General features: G+C 45.2%; 1 protein-coding gene and 1 long non-coding RNA gene across 5 annotated transcripts in view; one reads left to right on the forward strand and one right to left on the reverse strand.

Moving 5' to 3' along the window:
• ADD3 (adducin 3) overlaps nt 1-18,269 on the reverse strand; it is a 152,216-nt gene that overhangs the window by 78,459 nt on the left and 55,488 nt on the right. The gene's annotated exons all lie outside the window — the stretch shown is intronic.
• On the forward strand, nt 2,775-17,417 carry LOC141105789 (uncharacterized). The gene is made up of 3 exons (XR_012235649.1): nt 2,775-2,939; nt 12,586-12,822; nt 17,215-17,417. It is a non-coding gene; the product is annotated as an uncharacterized lncRNA (long non-coding RNA).

Genomic DNA, 18,269 nt, shown 5'->3' on the forward strand with positions numbered 1-18,269 from the left:
CGCCTTATGACCGGCTCAAGAAAGCCCGCCTCCTGCGCCATGCATCTAGGATTTGCTTCCAACACTTTAAAGCATGGGTGTCCAACCTGCGGCCCTATAAGTGTTGCGGAACTACATGTCCCATGAGGCATTGCAAGGCTGACAGTTGCAAGCATGACTCCAAAGGCAGAGGCATGATGGGACTTGTAGTCCCACAACAGCTGGAGGGCCACAGGTTGGACACCGATGACTTAAAGGATCAATCCACCCAAAGCGGCTTCAACGTTTGGTGGATGCTAGATAGCGAACCCACCTTATGGTGTATTACATCGGCCAGCCATGACCCACCATAACCCATCGCTGCATGGACTCCACTAGACCTCTGAAGGTATGCTGGGGTATCTGGCACCTAACCCATCAGTAGCAGATCCGTTAAAGTGGTTGTATCCCCTTACATATACCCAGTGAAGTGACTGGCCTCAGGTGATACACAGAGATGAAACAAAATTCTCCTACATAAATTGTACCTGTTTATCTACAATCTCCTCTTCTCTACATCCATTCAAAGAGCTGAAATTTAAAGCTTGTCTGAGCTTCCAGAAAAAGAGGGGGGCAGAGAGCTAACTTTACACACTGCAGAGCTCAGCGAGGAGAGCTCTGAGGGTGGATTGGAGGAAAGAGACACACCCCAGCACCACAGCACACAGGAACTAAGCGGAGGCCGTCAATATGTTGAAGGTCCCCCCCCCCGTCACCATTTTTCTGTTGTCAGGAAAACTTGTCAGAAGTGATTCATGCTGATAGCAGAAGAATGAGGCAGCAGACAAATGTGACACTCAGTGCTCTGGACTAAGACAAGTACACACTTTAGAGGGATATGCTTTGTTCATATTTTATGTTTGAGGTTTACAACCACTTTAAGTCCTGTAAGTGTGGCCTCCATGGATTGGACTGGTTTTTCCAGCACATCCCACAGACGCTCGATTGGAATGAGATCTGGAGAATTTGAAGGCTAACTCCTTCAAACTCATTGTGTTCCTCAAACCATTTTTGCAGTGGGGCCGGGTGCATTATCCTGCTGACAGAAGCCACTGTCATCAGGGAATACTTGGTCAGCAACATTGTTTGTTTAGGTAGGTGGTAGGTGTCAAAGTAACATCCACATGAATGACAGGACTCAAGGTTTCCCAGCAGAACATTGCCCAAAGCATCACAAATCAGGAGATTTTGGAGGCCAACGCTACACCTCCAACGCATTGTTGTGTTCCTCAAACTATTCTTGAGTTCATCAGACCAGACCACCTTCTTCCATTGCTCCATGGTCCAGTTCAGATGGTCACATACTCATTGTAAGCACTTTTGGCTGTAGATAGGGGTCAACCTAGGCAACCTAACCGGTCTGCAGCTAGGCAGCCCCATACAAAAACTGTAATGCTCTGTGTGTTCCGACACCCATCAGAACCAACATGAACTTTTTCAGAAATTTTAGTAGCTCTTCAATTGGATCGGACCACACACGCCAGCCTTCACTCCCCACATGCATCAATGAGCCTTGGCCTGCCATGACCCGGTCATTGTTTTTCCTTCCTTTTGGTCGGTTCTGACCACTGCAGACCAGAACATTTCACAAGAGATGTAGCTTTGGAGTTGCTCTGACCCAGTCTAGCTAGGACAATTTGGCCCTTGTCTAAGTCGCTCAAATCCTTAAGCTTGCCCATGTTTTCTGCTTTCAAAACACATCAACTTCAGGGAAATGTTCACTTGCTGCCTAATATATCCCACCCAACTTTCAGATACCATCGTCACAAGGTAATCAATATTATTCACTTTACCAGTCAGTGGTCAGAAGGTTATGGCTGATCGGTGTATATTTATCAAGGACTCTATTGGTGAGAACCCTGCGCCGAGTTCCTTGGTCTGCACAGCAGCCGTGGCCATTATTAGAATTCCCATCCTCCCTGCTGGATTATATTTGTTAACATTTAATGACAGAGAAAGCAACAGCAGGATCGGAACACCCGCAATTCCAAGGAGTGACCCAGGAACTCCGGCTGCCAGTAGGTGCCACCTACAATGGAAATGCCACTTTTGGGTGGGTGAAAACTTTAATCCTGCTTATATTTTGGCTTCCCTGGTTTCTCTGTACCCTTCTCATCAACATGCTAATGACATTTTAGAAAAAACCCTTCCATTTTTATTACATACTAGGTTCCTATACTTCTCTATGCAATGCAGGCAGACCAGGGCTTGTGGGAGGGTCAGAAGGGTGCTGTCTTAAATGAGGTGTGCTCTGAGTTGCCAAAGCCACTGAATGGAGCTCAAGACCCATTTAACAACAATATTGTTGCAATTTATTGTGACATTGGCATTATAATACAGAGAGGTCTACATGAATCATCAGTCAAATGCAGAACCAGAAAGGTTCCGTTTAACATAAAAAGCCATTGTTCAGGGCCCTGCATCTCTTCAGAGTTAGAAAAGAACTCCAGGCAACCAACTAAAGAGGATTCTGTACCAATGGCAGAAAGCCGAAATGTCAATCTGCCGGCTGTGTCGTATGGCAGTAGCGTGTGGATCACGAGACCGGCTGGACAGAATTACAAATCTTTTGGCAAGAAAAACAGTTATGGATTTGGCTGGTTGCCTGGAGTTCGGCTTTAAAGGGTGATTGCCGGAGCAGGGGTTCCAAGTCTATAATAAAACTCTAGAAGTATTTCAGGGAGCGGCTGTCGGGATAAATCCTCCATGTAGTATGATGGACGATGACAGGACCAATGACCAGCTGCTTGGAGAAATGCACAGAGACTGAAGACACATGATGCTCAATAAAACCTGAGAATCTCTTTAAAACGGGCCTTCAAGAAGGGTTCAAAACAGGGACACCAGGGGGATAGCTTGCGGATCCACTAACATCAGAGGGAAACCTTATGGGTCCGATCACACTGGGGACACCATGCAAGGTTGGTTACAGGGGGGGAGAGAGAAGATACCAGGGGACACCAAGTGGATCTGGTCACATCCAATGGAGGGGGGGGGGGGGGGGGTTTGCTGGGTAGGGTTTTTTAAGGGCCTCAGTTACCCTTAGGGTTTGGTCGCATCAGGAGTGGGGGTGTTGGCAGTGGCGTTTACATCGTGAAGATGGGGTCCACCCTGAAGGTCTGCTTAAATCTAGCCACACCAAGGGGGAGGAACCTGAAGGTCCAGCCACACAGGGCGAGGGGAGCGTGATTAGGGTTCTTGGTTAGGGGTCCCGGTTTACTCAGCATAACCTTAAGGGGGGAGAGAACCCTGAAGATCTAGTCAGCCCGAGGGAAACCCTGAAGGTTCACCCACACCCTGAAGGAACCCAGTCACCCTGGTGGAACCTCTACAAAATCTTGTCACACTGAGGGACACACTGCGGGTCTGTAATATGGAAAGTTCTGTATAAAAAGGATGACATTTCTAGTCTGGAAATCAAAGACAAAGAATTGATTCAGAGGGAGAAGCAGAGAACAGTTGCTGGAAAGAGATGATAAAACCAGAGGACACAACTATCTTGTTTATTGGAAACAGGGAACTGGCAGGACCTAAATTCCAGGAAATAATTATCGGCTGGAACGACAGGAGTTCAAAAGGGCGGTAAGCTGGCCATTGATCGAAGAGGACCTGTCAGACATGAAGTTCAACCCAACACCTGGGAGGCCCATCAATTGGCCCACCAGGATATAAACATGTGTACAGGGATCTCTTGTGCATACAAGAGATAAAATAATGATTAGACAAGTATTATCATAAAAAAGTGATGATCAGTCCCACCAAGACCTGATCTTCATAGCTTTGTCCAAGACCAGAAGGCGAGCATTGCGTAAATATTGGTCTAGTGTTAAAACTTCCAGCAGTCTTTTATTTGTCTGTGACCCCACACTGGGGAGATCTTCCTCCTTGCCCTCTCCTTGTTAAAAAAAAAAAAAAAAAAAAAAAGGTATGGTGGTGGTCGACAGCTGGATAGGGAGACACAGTCAGCAATAAAAATCAGAACTTCACTACCTACATATCATTATGAATGGGCTGCAAGTGCAGCACAATGGATGAGAAAAAAAATTTATATATATATATATATATATATATATATATATATATATATATATATATATATATATATATATATATATATATATATATATATATATATATATATATATATATATATATATATATATATATATATATATATATAAAAACGTGCATAACCTTTTTTTTCAAAATGCAAAGCAACATGCAATGGGCTATAATGTAAAATGCATTTGAGGGGGTCATTAACAAATGAATGGCACCCACAATGTACAGCATACAGAGCAGGTGCACTGCTGCAATTTGCATTAATGTGCATGTTTTAACCCTAAGGCTTCATTCACATCTATGAATCTCAGGAACCCGCTGCTTTTTAGCGGATACATGAGGGTTCCATCAATTCTTATTAGCACCTCAACGTAATGGCAACCACATGCATTTTTTGCAGGCGCCAAACTGGATGGTGCCGCAGCACCATGCAGTTGGGTACAGCGTAATTTTATTATAAAAAAAAAAAAAAGCCAGGGACTTCTTTCCCAGCGTCTCGTGAGTAGGGCAGCCTATTAAAATGAATGAGCTAATCTACATGCGTCAAGCGTGCATGCATAGAGATGAACCAAGGTTAAGGGCGCATTTACATGTGTGCATTGGGACAACACATGCATTAATGAGCATTGCCACAACACAAGGCAAAGCACCTGCTCTATATGGTGGTGCTTTGGGTGCCAATCATTGTAAAATGGCACCCTAATGCATTGTACAGTGGAGTGCAACACACCGCAGTGCACAACTATGTGCATACTATGCGTTTTGTGATCTGTTGTGATGCATTGGCAGCTCATTCATAATAAATGGGCTGCCTTAACACAGGCACATTAACACATGACGTAATACGCCTTAATGTACCACAAAATAGATTCTTTGAATGTGAATGGGCCCTAAAGTTTTGTTGTTCTGGGGGGAAAAAAAAAAAAAAAAATATCGCAGCCCTCGTCACCAAATCCAGCTGCGGCTGGTAGAGGGTCTCCCACGCTATACACAAGCAGCTATGAAAGCCGACTATCCTCGGTGCACACCCAGCGCCTTGTCCGTGCTCAGGCCTCCTCGTTGGACGGGAGCCAGCCCCGGCTTGGAAATATTTATGAAAACAGCTCTGCGTTTGGGAGTGAACAGATGTTCCTCGTTAATACAATAGATGGAAAAATGATAACAGCCTCATTTATATTAACCCCATCGCCACTACCCAGGGCGGCCACAGGACATTTAAAATGCATGTACAAAACATTTAATTTCTTTTGGTTTTTGATAGACGAAAGGTTAGTGCTGCCTGTGCTCCTGCATGGAGAGTCACCATCTTGGTTCGCCCTGGTGGCCAACGTCACAGAGACAGGAAGTAATGGGAAATCCTAAATTATACAGCTGTTACCAGAACAGGAAGTGATGGAAAAATTTTCCTTTAAGGACATCTGTTCTGGTTGAGAACCGTCTAATAGGGGAATTCACTTTTTTGTACAGATTTCTGCCCGTCACAGCTCCGAGACAGAAAGGTAAAATATATACATACTGTATGTGTGCATCTCTCTCGAATATTATACACACACACACTGTATCTTGCAAAAGTGAGTACACCCCTCACATTTTTGTAAATATTTTATTCCATCATTTTACGTGACAACACTGAAGAAATGACACTTTGCTACAATGTAAAGTAGTGAGCGTACAGCTTGTATAAGTGTGTAAATTTGCTGTCCCCTCAAGAAAACTCACACAGCCATTAATGTCTAAACCGCTGGCAACAAAAGTGAGTACATCCCTAAGTGAAAATGTCCAAATTGGGCCCAAAGTGTCAATATTTTGTGTGGCCACCATTGTTTTCCAGCACTGCCTTAACCCTCTTGGGCATGGAGTTCACCAGAGCTTCACAGGTTGCCACTGGAGTCCTCTTCCACTCCTCCATGACAACATCCCAGAGCTGGTGGATGTTAAAGATCTTGCGCTCTTCCACCTTCTGTTTGAGGATGCCCCACAGATGCTCAATAGGGTTTAGGTCTGGAGACATGCTTGACCAGTCCATCACCTTTACCCTCAGCTTCTTTAGCAAGGCAGTGGTCTTCTTGAATGTGTGTTTGGGGTCGTTATGTTGGAAAACAGCCCGGCGGCCCAGTCTCTGAAGGGAGGGGATCATGCTCTGCTTCAGTATGTCACAGTACATGTTGTCATTCATGGTTCCCTCAATGAACTGTAGCTCCCCAGTGCCGGCAGCACTCATGCAGCCCCAGACCATGACACTCCCACCAACATGCTTGACTGTAGGCAAGACACACTTGTCTTTGTACTCCTCACCTGGTTGCCGCCACACACGCTTGACACCATCTGAACCAAATAAGTTTATCTTGGTTTCATCAGACCACAGGACATAGTTCCAGTAATCCATGTCCTTAGTCTGCTTGTCTTCAGCAAGCGCAGCGCTTTACAACATGAGGGCAGACATTACACTTACAATACAAATCCATACAGGAGGCATCAGAGGGCCCTGCTCGTTAGAGCTTACAATCTAGAAGGGAGGGTCAAGTGGAAACAAAAAGGTAATAAACTGTGGGGGATGAGCTGATGGAAAAAATTAAAATACAGTTAGGTATGGGTAGGATAGGCTTCTCTGAAGAGAAGGGTTTTCAGGATAGGCTTCTCTGAAGAGAAGGGTTTTCAGGGATTGTCTAAAAGCTAATAAAAGTAAGAGATAAGCGGACAGATTGGGGTAGGGCATTCCATAGGATTGGCGAGGCTTTGGAAAAGTCCTGGAGGCGAGCATGGGAGGAGGTGACGAGGGAGCAGGAGGTCTTGAAAGGAACGAAGAGAACAATTAGGTTGGTATTTAGAGACTAGGCTAGTAATGCAGCTGGGGGCGAAATTGTGGATGGCTTTGTACACAGTTAGAATTTTGAATTTAATTCTTTGGCCGAGCGGAAGCCAGTGGAGGGATTGACAGAGAGAGGAGTGGCAGACACAGAGCGATTGGTAAGGTGGATGAGTCTGGCAGCGGCATTCATGATAGATTGAAGAGGTGATAGACTATGTAGAGGCAAGCCAATGAGAAGGGAGTTGCAGTAGTCAAGGCGAGAGATATCAAGCGAGTGAATTAAGAGCTTTGTTGTGTCATTGGTTAAAAAGGGGCATATTTTGGAGATGTTGCGGAGGTTGAGGCAGCAAGATTTGGACAGTGATTGGATGTGTTGCTTGAAGGAGATTTCAGAGTCTAGGACTACACCTAGAACCTTGGCATGTGGGGATGGGCTTATAGTTGTGCCATCGATTTTGACAGAGAAATCAGAGGAAGGGGCATATGAGGGAGGAAAAATTATAAGTTCGGTTTTGGATAGATTGAGTTTGAGGAAGTGGTGTGACATCCAGACTGATATATCTGATAGTAGATTAGTGATACGTGAGGAGATAGAGGGAGTGAGCTGAGGGGTAGAGAAATAGATTTGGGTGTCGTCAGCATAGAGGTGGTATCAGTTGACCCAGGGAGGCGGTGTAGATTGAAAATAGGAGAGGTCCAAGAACAGAACCCTGGGGAACCCCAACAGAGAAAGGGAGAGGAGAGGAGGAAGTATAGTTATAAGAAACGCTAAAGGTGCGGTTGGGTAAGTAGGAAGAGAACCAGCGAAGTGTACAGTCAAGGAGACCAAAAGGCGTGTAGTTTTTTTTGAGGAGGAGGGGGTGGTCAACCGTATCAAAGGCAGCAGAGAGGTCCAGGAGTAGGAGTACAGAATAGTGTTGATTGTTTAGTTTTTAGTTTCAGGAGAGCAGTTTCTGTGGAGTGTTGAGGACGAAATCCAGACTGAAGGGGATCAAGAAGGTTATTATCAGTGAGGTGGATGCTCAGTCGGTAGTAGATCAGACATTCGAGGAGTTTGGATAAGAAGGGGAGCAAGGAGATAGGGCATAGGTTGTTAAGATTGGATGGGTCCAGTGAGGGCTTTTTAAGTATGAGTCTGACAAGTGCATGTTTTAGAGAGTTGGGGAAGATGCCAGAAGAGAGGGAGAGATTGAAGATGTGCATTAGAGAGTGTAGCATAGAGCCAGAGGGTGAACGTAGCATTTGTGAGGGAACAGGATCCAGAGGGCAAGTGGTAAGGTGGACATTAGCAAGTAGTTTAGCAACTTCGTCTGTATTGGTGGGGTTGAAAGAGAGAAATAATGATTGTGCCTATGGGCATGAAGTGTAAAGCGTGGAGGGTGTCGGAACAGTAGAGATCTCTGCGTGAATTGTATCAATCTTCTGTTTAAAGTGATTGGCGATTTCCTGGGAAGTGGGCGAGTTGGCGGGTGGAGGCCAAAGTAGAGAGTTGTGGCAAAGAGTTGACGGGGACGGGATGATAAGTTGCTAATAAGAGTGGTAAAATAGGTCTGCTTGGCAGAGAGGAGGCTGGAATTGTTTTTTTGGAGGGCAGATTTATATTGGTTGAAATCTTTCTGAGACTTAGTCTTACGACACAGGCGCTCAAGAGCACGACTACGTTTTTTTCAGACTTCTAGTACCATCTGTTTGCCAAGGTTGAAGGGGTCTGGGCTTGATTCTGTGTCTAGTGAGGGGGGCCAGTGAGTCCAGTGAGGCTAGAAGTGAAGCGTTGTAGACAGAAGTGGCTAGGTTGGTGCAAGATAGGGGAGAGATTTTGTCATAGAGGTGGTCGATAGAGAAGAGAAGGGTTGAGAGGACGTAGGTTTCTGCGGGTAACTTTAAGGTGGTTGGAGGGAGAGGAGGTGAAGGCAAGGGAGAGAGTGAAACTAATAAGGTGGTGATCAGAGAGAGGCAATGGATAGTTAGAGAGGTTGCATGGAGTGCAATGGTGAGAGAAAACGAGGTCAAGGATATTGCCTTCTGAGTGAGTAGGAGCATATATACACTGCTTCAGGTCAAAAGGAGGATGTTAGGCTGAGAAGTTTTGAAGTGGCAGGAGTGTTAGTATTAATAGGGATGTTGAAGTCCCCGAGAACGATTGTGGGGATTTCAGAAGAAAGAAAGTAGGGTAGCCAGGCAGAAAAGTCTTCAAGAAAGGTTGATACTGGTCCAGGGGGCCTGTAGATTACAGCTATCCTTAGAGAAACTGGAGTTAAAAGACGAATGCAGTGTGCTTCGAAAGAGGAGAGTGACAGAGATGGAGGTGGCTGAAGTACCTGAAAGGTGCTATGTGGGGCTAGAAGGATTCCGACACCTCCTCCCTTACGTCCACTGGATCTGGAGGAGTGAGTCCAGAGAAGAAGACCACCATGGGATAGGGCAGCAGAAGACAGTGTCGGATTCGTGGAGCCAGGTTTCGGTAATGGCGAGTAGGTTAAAATGAGTTGGCAATAAAGAGGTCATGGAGAGAGGTGAGTTTGTTGCAGACAGAGCGGGAGTTCCAAAGGGCGTCTGGTCTTTGGAAGAATAGAAATGGGAACTAAATTGTGTTTATTGCGGCTGCTGCCAGAGGGTGCAGGGTGATGGGTGCATGGGGTAAAGTTAAATGATGGAGGCCCAGGGTTTGGGGATATATCGCCAAAGGTTAGGAGAAGCAAGAGGGTGAGGGAGGTAATATGGGAGTGGGATTTATATGAAGGGACAAGCCCCAGGGTCTTGGAGATTTTTAGTGTGTGTGGATTTAGAATTAGCAGGAGTTGGTGGGTGCAGTAATAAGGACAGGGCAGAAGTGAGGGTGATATATATATGCTGTTGGGGGGGGGGGGAGAAGAGGGGTGAAGGAGAGATAGTTTTAGGATAGAGGACAGAGTTGTCAAAAGGAGTGGTAGAGAATGCATGTTACAAGGAGAAAGAGCTAAAGGAGTAAACAAGGTCACCTAATTTGCTCATAGGCACAATCTGTGAATATATGAAATTGTATATATGTGTTTTTTAGTTCTATTTTTGTATTAAATACAATTAAAAAAAAAACAAAAAAAACAAAAAAAAAAAAAAAAAAAAACTGTTGTGCCTACAAAGTCTATCATCCAAAAAATTTTCTTTCAATCATCTTTAGAAGAGGCTTCCCTCTGGGACGACAGCCATGCAGACCAATTTGATGCAGTGTGCTGCATGGCGAGGCCTGTTCTGCGTGGAACCTGTCCTGTTAAACCATTGTATGGTCTTGGCCACCATGCTGCAGCTCAGTTTCAGGGTCTTGGCAATCTTCTTATAGCCTAGGCCATCTTTATGTAGAACACTTCTTTTTTTCAGATCCTCAGAGTTCTTTGCCATGGGGTGCCATGTTGAACTTCCAGTGACCAGTATGAGAGAGTGAAAGGGATAACAAATTTAACACACCTGCTCCCCATTCGCACCTGAAACCTCGAAAAAATAACGAGTCACATGACACCAGGGAGGGAAAATGGCTAACTGGGCCCAATTTGGACTTTTCACTTAGGGGTGTACTCACTTTTGTTGCCTCAACGGTTTAGACATTAACGGCTGTGTGTTATTTTGAGGGGACAGCAAATTTACACTGTTATACAAGCTGTACACTCACTACTTTGCTACAATGTAAAGTGCCATTTCTTCAGTGTTGTCACATGAAGATATCACAAAAATGTGAAAATGTGAGGTGTAATTAGAGATATATACAGATATAGATATATCTCTATCTCCAATAATAAAAATGCTAACTTTCAGTCAATAAACAGAGAAAAGTCCTAAAGCTGAACTCCAGAGACAAGCATTTTCAATGTGAACTATATATTCCTCATTAGCTGCAAAGGATATAAATCCACTTTGTGTGCAACAAATGCCTCCGAATCCAGATATTACCTTGTAAAAGAAGCAGTGACATCACTGTATTGTGCACAGCGCAGAGCTGTGGGAGGAGCCCAGCAGACTCCCACTCACGACAGGGTGCCTGCAGAAAACTACAAGTGGGGCAGAGACAAGACAAGTCACCCTGTTCAAGGAGAGAGCGCAGCAGTGAGTGGTCTTTATTACAGGAAGCTTTGGAAACTACATTTGAAAAAAAAAAAAAAAAAAAAAAAAATGAAAGATAAAAAGGTGATCATGCTGTCAATCATTGTAAACAGCCACTTTTCTGGCTGCAATGCTATTCTTCACATGCCAGGAACAGGTCTGAGTCGTAGGTGACATTCAAAGCTTGAGAATAGCCAATTTGATCCAGCGTACATATGGAAACATTTTTTTCCTTGCAAGAAAGCTTGAAGCAAAATTGCATCAAAAGCAGTCACTGACCTGAGGTCCGAGGGTTTCATGGGGAGGCATCAGTCTCCTTCAAACCAAGGTGACACCCCACAGCAAGGGTTCTACAGGGAGCGACACACAGCCTATGGTACAGTTCGGGATGAAGATGGTGGTGGTGATGGTGGTGGGGGGGGGCTGGGAGCTCTTCTTTCAGGAACACAAGCAGCAGAGATAAAAAAAACGCTGCACTCACCAGATTCCAACACAAAACAAGGATCAGGCACTGCCCAGAGGAAACCATCACTGCAAGTCACAACTGCTGTCTGACTTTGTACTGGTTTAGAGTGGTCTTCAATTTTAGTGGATGCTGAAGAGTTGGTTTCCTCCATCTCTCCATTGGTGGGAAGTCTGTATTGAGTTACTGGTTCTGCACAACTGCTGTGCCCATTATGAGGGCTTCCCAAGGTCTGTACATCTGCTGTGTCCATTATAAGGGGTTCCCAAGGTCTGTACATCTGCTGTGTCCATTATGAGGGGTTCCCAAGGTCTGTACACATGCTGTGCCCATTATAGGCCGTTCCCACCATCCCTGTGCCGAGTTCCTAGGTCTGCACGCCTGCTGTGCCCATTATGGTTTTCCACCATCCCTGTGCTGGGTTCCCAGGTCTGCACACCTGCTGTGCCCATTATGAGGGATTCCAACCATCCCAGTGCTGAGTTCCTAGGTCTGCTGTGCACATTATGAGGGAGTTCCCACCATCCCTGCTGGACTTTTTTTTATTTCATATTACAGAGAACAGGAGGAGCTGGAACACACAAAAGGTGAGTGAGGAAAACCAAAACTCCCAGACAAGAATCATGGCAAGGAGATCTCATTGCTGAAGATCCTAAGATACATAAAAGATGAGACATTGGAGGCTGACTCAGCCAATCAAGGTCCATCTATACCTCAAATATGACTTTTAGGTAGACTGACCCTCAAAGAAATTGTGTATTTTAAGCAATAATTACATATACTGAACAATTGCTATAAATATCTGAGAACCTCTCAAGGAGTTATTGCCTCCCCTCCCTTCCTGTCCCGGTGACACAAAAGGAAGTAAAGAGAATACAGACTGAAACAAAAGCCAGAAAGGAGGACCGAACCCTTCTTCTCTACCCAAAAAAGTTTAAACCATTACAGATGCGGAGATATGAGCAGCAGAAGTTTTAGGACAAACCTGACATTTCTTATAAAAGCCAGCCCTCCCCAACCCGCCTAACTGGTCAGTGAGGCCAAATCACATTAAAAAGCAAACAGGAAGGTGTAAAAGACAGGAGCGGCCAAAATGAAAGCAGGCCTTTACCCTTTTCAGTGACTTTCCATAATCCCCCTAACATTTTTATTTATTTAACAGGAACCATCCTCGCACTTACGACTTTAGGCAGAGGCAATCTCTTCTGCACTGCGATGGCCGATCTCCACCACTGGCATGTCTTCAGGGAGGCAGCTGCAAGAACCAAAAGACAGCCAGCCTCCTGATGGCATATGAAGAGAAGATGGCAGCATAGGACTGGCAGCGTGGCGAGGGATTACATCAGACAGAGCGAGATTTGATAGGTGTATGTCATTTAAGGAAAACCCAACAGACAAGGTAAGAGGGGAGAAAAATGAAAAGAAAACAAAACAAAAAAACAAAAAAACAAAAAAAAACAAACCACCACACACACACACACACACACACACACACACACACTACAGGGGGGGGGGGAGGTTCCCCTTTAAAGGATTTGTAGATCTCAACTGTGCAAGTCTGAAGGGAAGGCTAGAGTTCTGCTTTAACTCCATCGGTTCAGATTGTGCCGGAGTTCTTGATTAAACACAGGGAAAACCTTGAAAATGAAACTTTTCGACCAACGCTGATTATGGATTGAAAACATCTGCAGGAATGTCCTGAATGCTGATTACAATGTAGCGAATGTCGGGTCAACATAACAATTCTGATGATCCGTACAGATGGGAGGACCACTGACTATGATAATAATAATAGGCGGCTGCAGAGATGAACAGGCCTGATATACAGTATAATAAAGGATGGGTGGGGGAAACACCTTTTTATTTCAATATAAAAATATATTAGGAGGACAATTTATGATACTCTGTACTTTAGCAAACTTAAAGCTGAGATCCACCCACCAGTGGAAGCTCTACTTATCTTAAAATTTAAAGGAACACTTCAGTTCACTTTTTAATCAGAGTACAGTATATGATCATGTCAAACTCCTGGGATATTGATCTGGTAAGTTAAGTAGCAGAGGGAGTTGTTAATCAGTTTCGGCTGCTTTGGTGTTAATAAAATTAACAGGGGCACTTGATGGGCAACAAATAAGGCGACCTCCAAAAAAACAGGTAAGTTTTACAGGTGGAGGCCACTGACCTTTTCCCTACTCATCTTTTCTGACTGTTTTTCACTAGTTTTGCATTTGGCTAGGGTCAGTGTCACTCCTGGTAGCATGAGGCGATACCTGGACCCTATAGAGGGTGCACATGGAGTCCAACTCCTCCAGGATGGCACATCAGTATGTGCCATTGCCAGGTTTGCTGCATCTCCTAGCACAGTCTCAAGAGCATGGAGGAGATTCCAGGAGACAGGCAGTTACTCCTAGGAGAACTGGGCAGGACCGTAGAAGGTCCTTAACCCATCAGCAGGACAGGTATCTGCAAGGAGTAACAGGATAAGCACTGCCAGAGCCCTACAAAAGGACCTCCAGCAGGCCACTGTTATGAAGGTCTGAACAAACCATCAGAAACGGACTTCATGAGGGTGGCCCAATGTTCTCTAGTGGGCCCTGTGCTTACTGTCCGGCACCGTGGAGCTCGATTGGCATTTGCAATTGAAAGCCAGAATTGACAGGTCCGCCACTGGCGTCCTGTGCGTTTCACAGATGAGAGCAGGTTCACCCTGAGCACATGTCAGTGGGAGAAAGGGTCTAGGGAAGCCATGGATAACGTTATGCTGCCTGTAACATCGTTCAGCATGACCGACCGGTTTGGTGGTGAGTCAGAGATGGTCTGGGGAGGCATATCCATGGAGGGACGCACAGACATCTACAGGCTAGGCAATGGCACCCTGGCTGCCATTAGGTATCGGGATGAAATCTTGGAACCCATTGTCCGACTACGTTGGTGCAGTGGGTCCTGGGTTCCTCCTTGTGCATAACAAGGCCCGGCCTTACGTGGTTCCTGGAGGATGAAGGAATCGATACCATTGAATGCCCCCCCACGCTCGCCTGACCTAAATCCAATAGAACACCTCTGGGACATTATGTTTCGGTCCATCTGACATTGCTAAGTTGTACCTCAGTCTTTTCAGGAGCTCAGTGGTGCCCTGGTCCAGATTTGGGAAGGAAATACCCCAAGGACACCATCCGTTGTCTCATTAGGAGCCCTGATGGTGTCAGGTATGCATACAAGCATGTGGGGGCAATACAAACTACTGAGGACCATTTTAAGTTGCTGCAATTAAAAATTCAGCAACATGAACTAGCCTGCTGCATAATTCGGGGCGTTATTGAATTTAGCCCTCTGTAGATTGAGAATTTTAAAATTTCCCTCAAATGATGTGACATCCTTTTGTTCCTAACACATTACCGAGTCCATATCAGTATAGATATCCAGCATGAGATTTTTTCCCCATTGAGATCTGATGTGTTTTCAGTGTTCCTTTTATTTATTTTTTTGAGCAGAGTATTTTGATAATGGCCGTTACTGTAGGGTATGGATTTAGATCCTCTAAAGCCCCCTACTCACTCACCCCCAGCCAGGAATTCTCTCCCACCCAGGCAGGATACATTGTTGTGAGATAAGAGCGGAGTATGGAATCTACTGACCTTTCACAGATAACAGGCAAAGTGCTGAGTGCAGGGGGACATGACACAGAACAGACTGCTACAGGGCTCACAGTCCTGCCTGGACATGTCAATGGGGACCAGCTGAATCTCTATCCTGACACTCGCCAAGAACTCAGGACTCACATCCCTTCAAAAATAGTATTTAAAGTGCACTTCCACCCAAAACCTTTTTAATATTGGAGGGAGAGGGAGAGGGAGAGGGAGGAGAGGGTGAGAGATTTCTTATATAGGCCCCATGCACATGGGAGCATTTGCTCGTCCCGTGCGGATTTTCAGTGACCGGGATGTCCTGAAGCTGCGTAAAGCCACCCACAGTCTAGAAATGATGAAGGCGGCTGTATGCAGCCATGCGCCACCAGTAGCGCAAAGTAGCACATGTGCAAGCAAGGATGTGATATCCCAAACACGAGTGTGTTCTGGACATTACGTCGGTAATGTCTCAAATTTTCTGAATAGAACAGAAGGCAGGTGGAACGTTAGGTGCTGACCACTTTTGCTTAGTCATTTACTGTTGTGCTGTGAATAGCTGGTGTAATTTGATGTCCAGCTTTTTAGATCTATGGACAAAAAAACAAAAGTAAAAGTGAGCAACCAGTGCTGGACTTGCTTATTGGAAAGCACACCATTACCAGAAAACTGTCATGGAAGCACAAATACAGAAAAAACACAGAGGCAGACCTAATCCTTAGAAAAATATTAGTTCCTCGTTTGTTGCGCTGATTACTTCATTACTGTTTAATTGACTGTCCAGGAGCAAGTATGCAGGTCAGGTTTTTAAATTCACTTTGACCTTCCGGATTTGCATGCTTGCTCTGGGTTAGTGGCGGCCATGCAATTCATTTCAGAAGGAAACCAGCAAACCCATGCTTGATATGCTCTCCGTACGAGTTTCCTTCATCATGGTAGGTATCTTCAGTGGCCAACAGTGAGCTACAGGAGGCGCTCCAACTTTCATTATGGGCTTCGTGGTTCACTCGCAAACTTGCCTGCAGATTTACTCCAACGATTCGTCTGCTAGTGGGTTGCTTGATTGAATACTCCTGCTCAAATGTATAGTACATCTGTTTTTAAAAAAAAAAAAAAAAAAAACCCCAGACAATCCCAGAGCGGAGGATTATCCAACAGCTCACTCACCACTGTCTTCAGCAGTCAATAGTGAGGTGAAGGGGCACCCCAAACTTCATAGTTGGCTTTGTGGTTGACCCACAAACTTTGCTGCCGTTTTACACCAACAATTCTTCAGCTGGTGGGTTGCTTCATTGAATACTCCTACCTTAACATACATGTTTGAAAATACGGCCCAGGATAATAACAGAGCCGAGGAACATCCAACAGCAGATCATTCACCATGGTCTTCAGAAGTCAATTGCGTTCTGCAGGAGGTGAGGGGAGCCCTGATCTTCATAGAGGGCTTTGTGGTTGACCTACAAACTTGGCAAACAATTCTTCAACTGGTGGGTTGCTTCACTGAATAGTCCTGTCTTAACATACATATGGTTGAAAATATGACCCCAGTTAATCCCAGAGTTGAGGAATATCCAACAACAGATCACTCACCATTGTCTTCAGGAGTCAATAATGAGGTGCAGGGGGAGCCCTGAACTTCATAGAGGGCTTAGTGTTGACCCAGAAACACAGCTGCTGGTTTACTTTAACGATCCTTCGGCTGGTAGTTTGCTTGATGGAACACTCCTACCTAAACATACATATATCCACGCCCCAGGTGACGGATGTGATGAAACGTGTAACCAGAAGTTCACCAGAAGCCATTTTCTCATTGGCTGGCATCTGGTGAAGGTGCTGCTACCATCATTGGACACTCTTGGTCTCAAGATTTCCATTGTGTGCTTGTGCTTACATTCTTTTCCTTTTGGACAAAAAGGTTTCACTTCGGACTATATTATTTTGTTCACATTTCATTGGGATTCTTTATATGGTAAAAATATTATATATATATATTTTCATACACACACATATATACACACACACACACACACACATATATATATACAATTTCAATGTGACATTGAAACTGTACAACTGAGTTGAAAAACAGAAATCTTAAGTGTGTGAGTGTGTGTTCAAAATAAAAGACTAAAATAACATGTGGGGCCTTCTCTCAACCTCCCTGCTAGCCCTCCTCCCTGGACGATCCCTCCCCTGGATACCGAACCCGGAAGCAGACGGACGACCTGTGACGTCATGCACGCTCCACACCGGCCCCTAGTCTCTTCCCGATGGCCACAGAAGGACCTCCCGGTTGGTAATCCACCTTCTGCAGCCCAGCATCCCTGCAGCGTCACCACCACAAGATCAGAGGGAACACCGAGGACCACATACCTATACAGATGAGCCTTTTATATGTTTTTATCCTGTAAGTGTGTTTTTACCTGGTGTCATTAAACATCATTTGTTAATACTACACGCAGGTGGCGCTTCCTTCTCTACCCCTCTCTCATCCATCACAGAGCCAGCTCTCTGAGGACAGCAGCCGCCTAGCCTACTTTAACCATTACATTAACAGTTACCACTTAACCCTTGAACTTCCAGCCTGTCCCCTATGGCCGTTAGCGGGGGTCAAAAGCGCCGCTATAACAGCAGTAAGGCGTCGGCCAATACTAGCTTTACCGCTAATGCCCGCACCGCCCCAGTGTGAAAGTACCATATATATTATATTATATATATCCCCACTATTAAATCATATATTTGTTCTACACAGTAGTAGTATATTGTGGCAATATAACAGAATGTTGCATTTCATAACTAGACATAACTATATGAAAATACGACCCCCAGATAATCCTGGAGCTGAGGAATATCCATCAATAGATCACTCACACCCCAGGAGCACTAATGGGCTCCAGCTCTCCAGTAATGTGTGAGGTTGGCAGCAGCTGATAAGGTGGAATGTTAAATGGTATCTGCCCAGGGCCTAGATTTACTGCAAATACCTAGGACTAGCCCACGTTGGGGCCCCTCCATGTGTACAGCCTACAGAGCATCACCCCAGATGGACCAGTTCATGAACCCCATGCAGCAAGGACAGCCCCAGCCCTGTCTTCTACAGAGGAACTCCGGCCTCAATACTGCGCCCCAAAACACCACAGAGGGTATCATTTTTGCAGGGGCCACAATGCAAATCACTGTGGCAGCACCATGTTAACAACTTGCTGCTGTGTTATTTAGAAGT

Source organism: Aquarana catesbeiana, linkage group LG08 (assembly GCF_042186555.1).
Source record: "Aquarana catesbeiana isolate 2022-GZ linkage group LG08, ASM4218655v1, whole genome shotgun sequence".
NCBI classification, from domain to species: domain Eukaryota; kingdom Metazoa; phylum Chordata; class Amphibia; order Anura; family Ranidae; genus Aquarana; species Aquarana catesbeiana.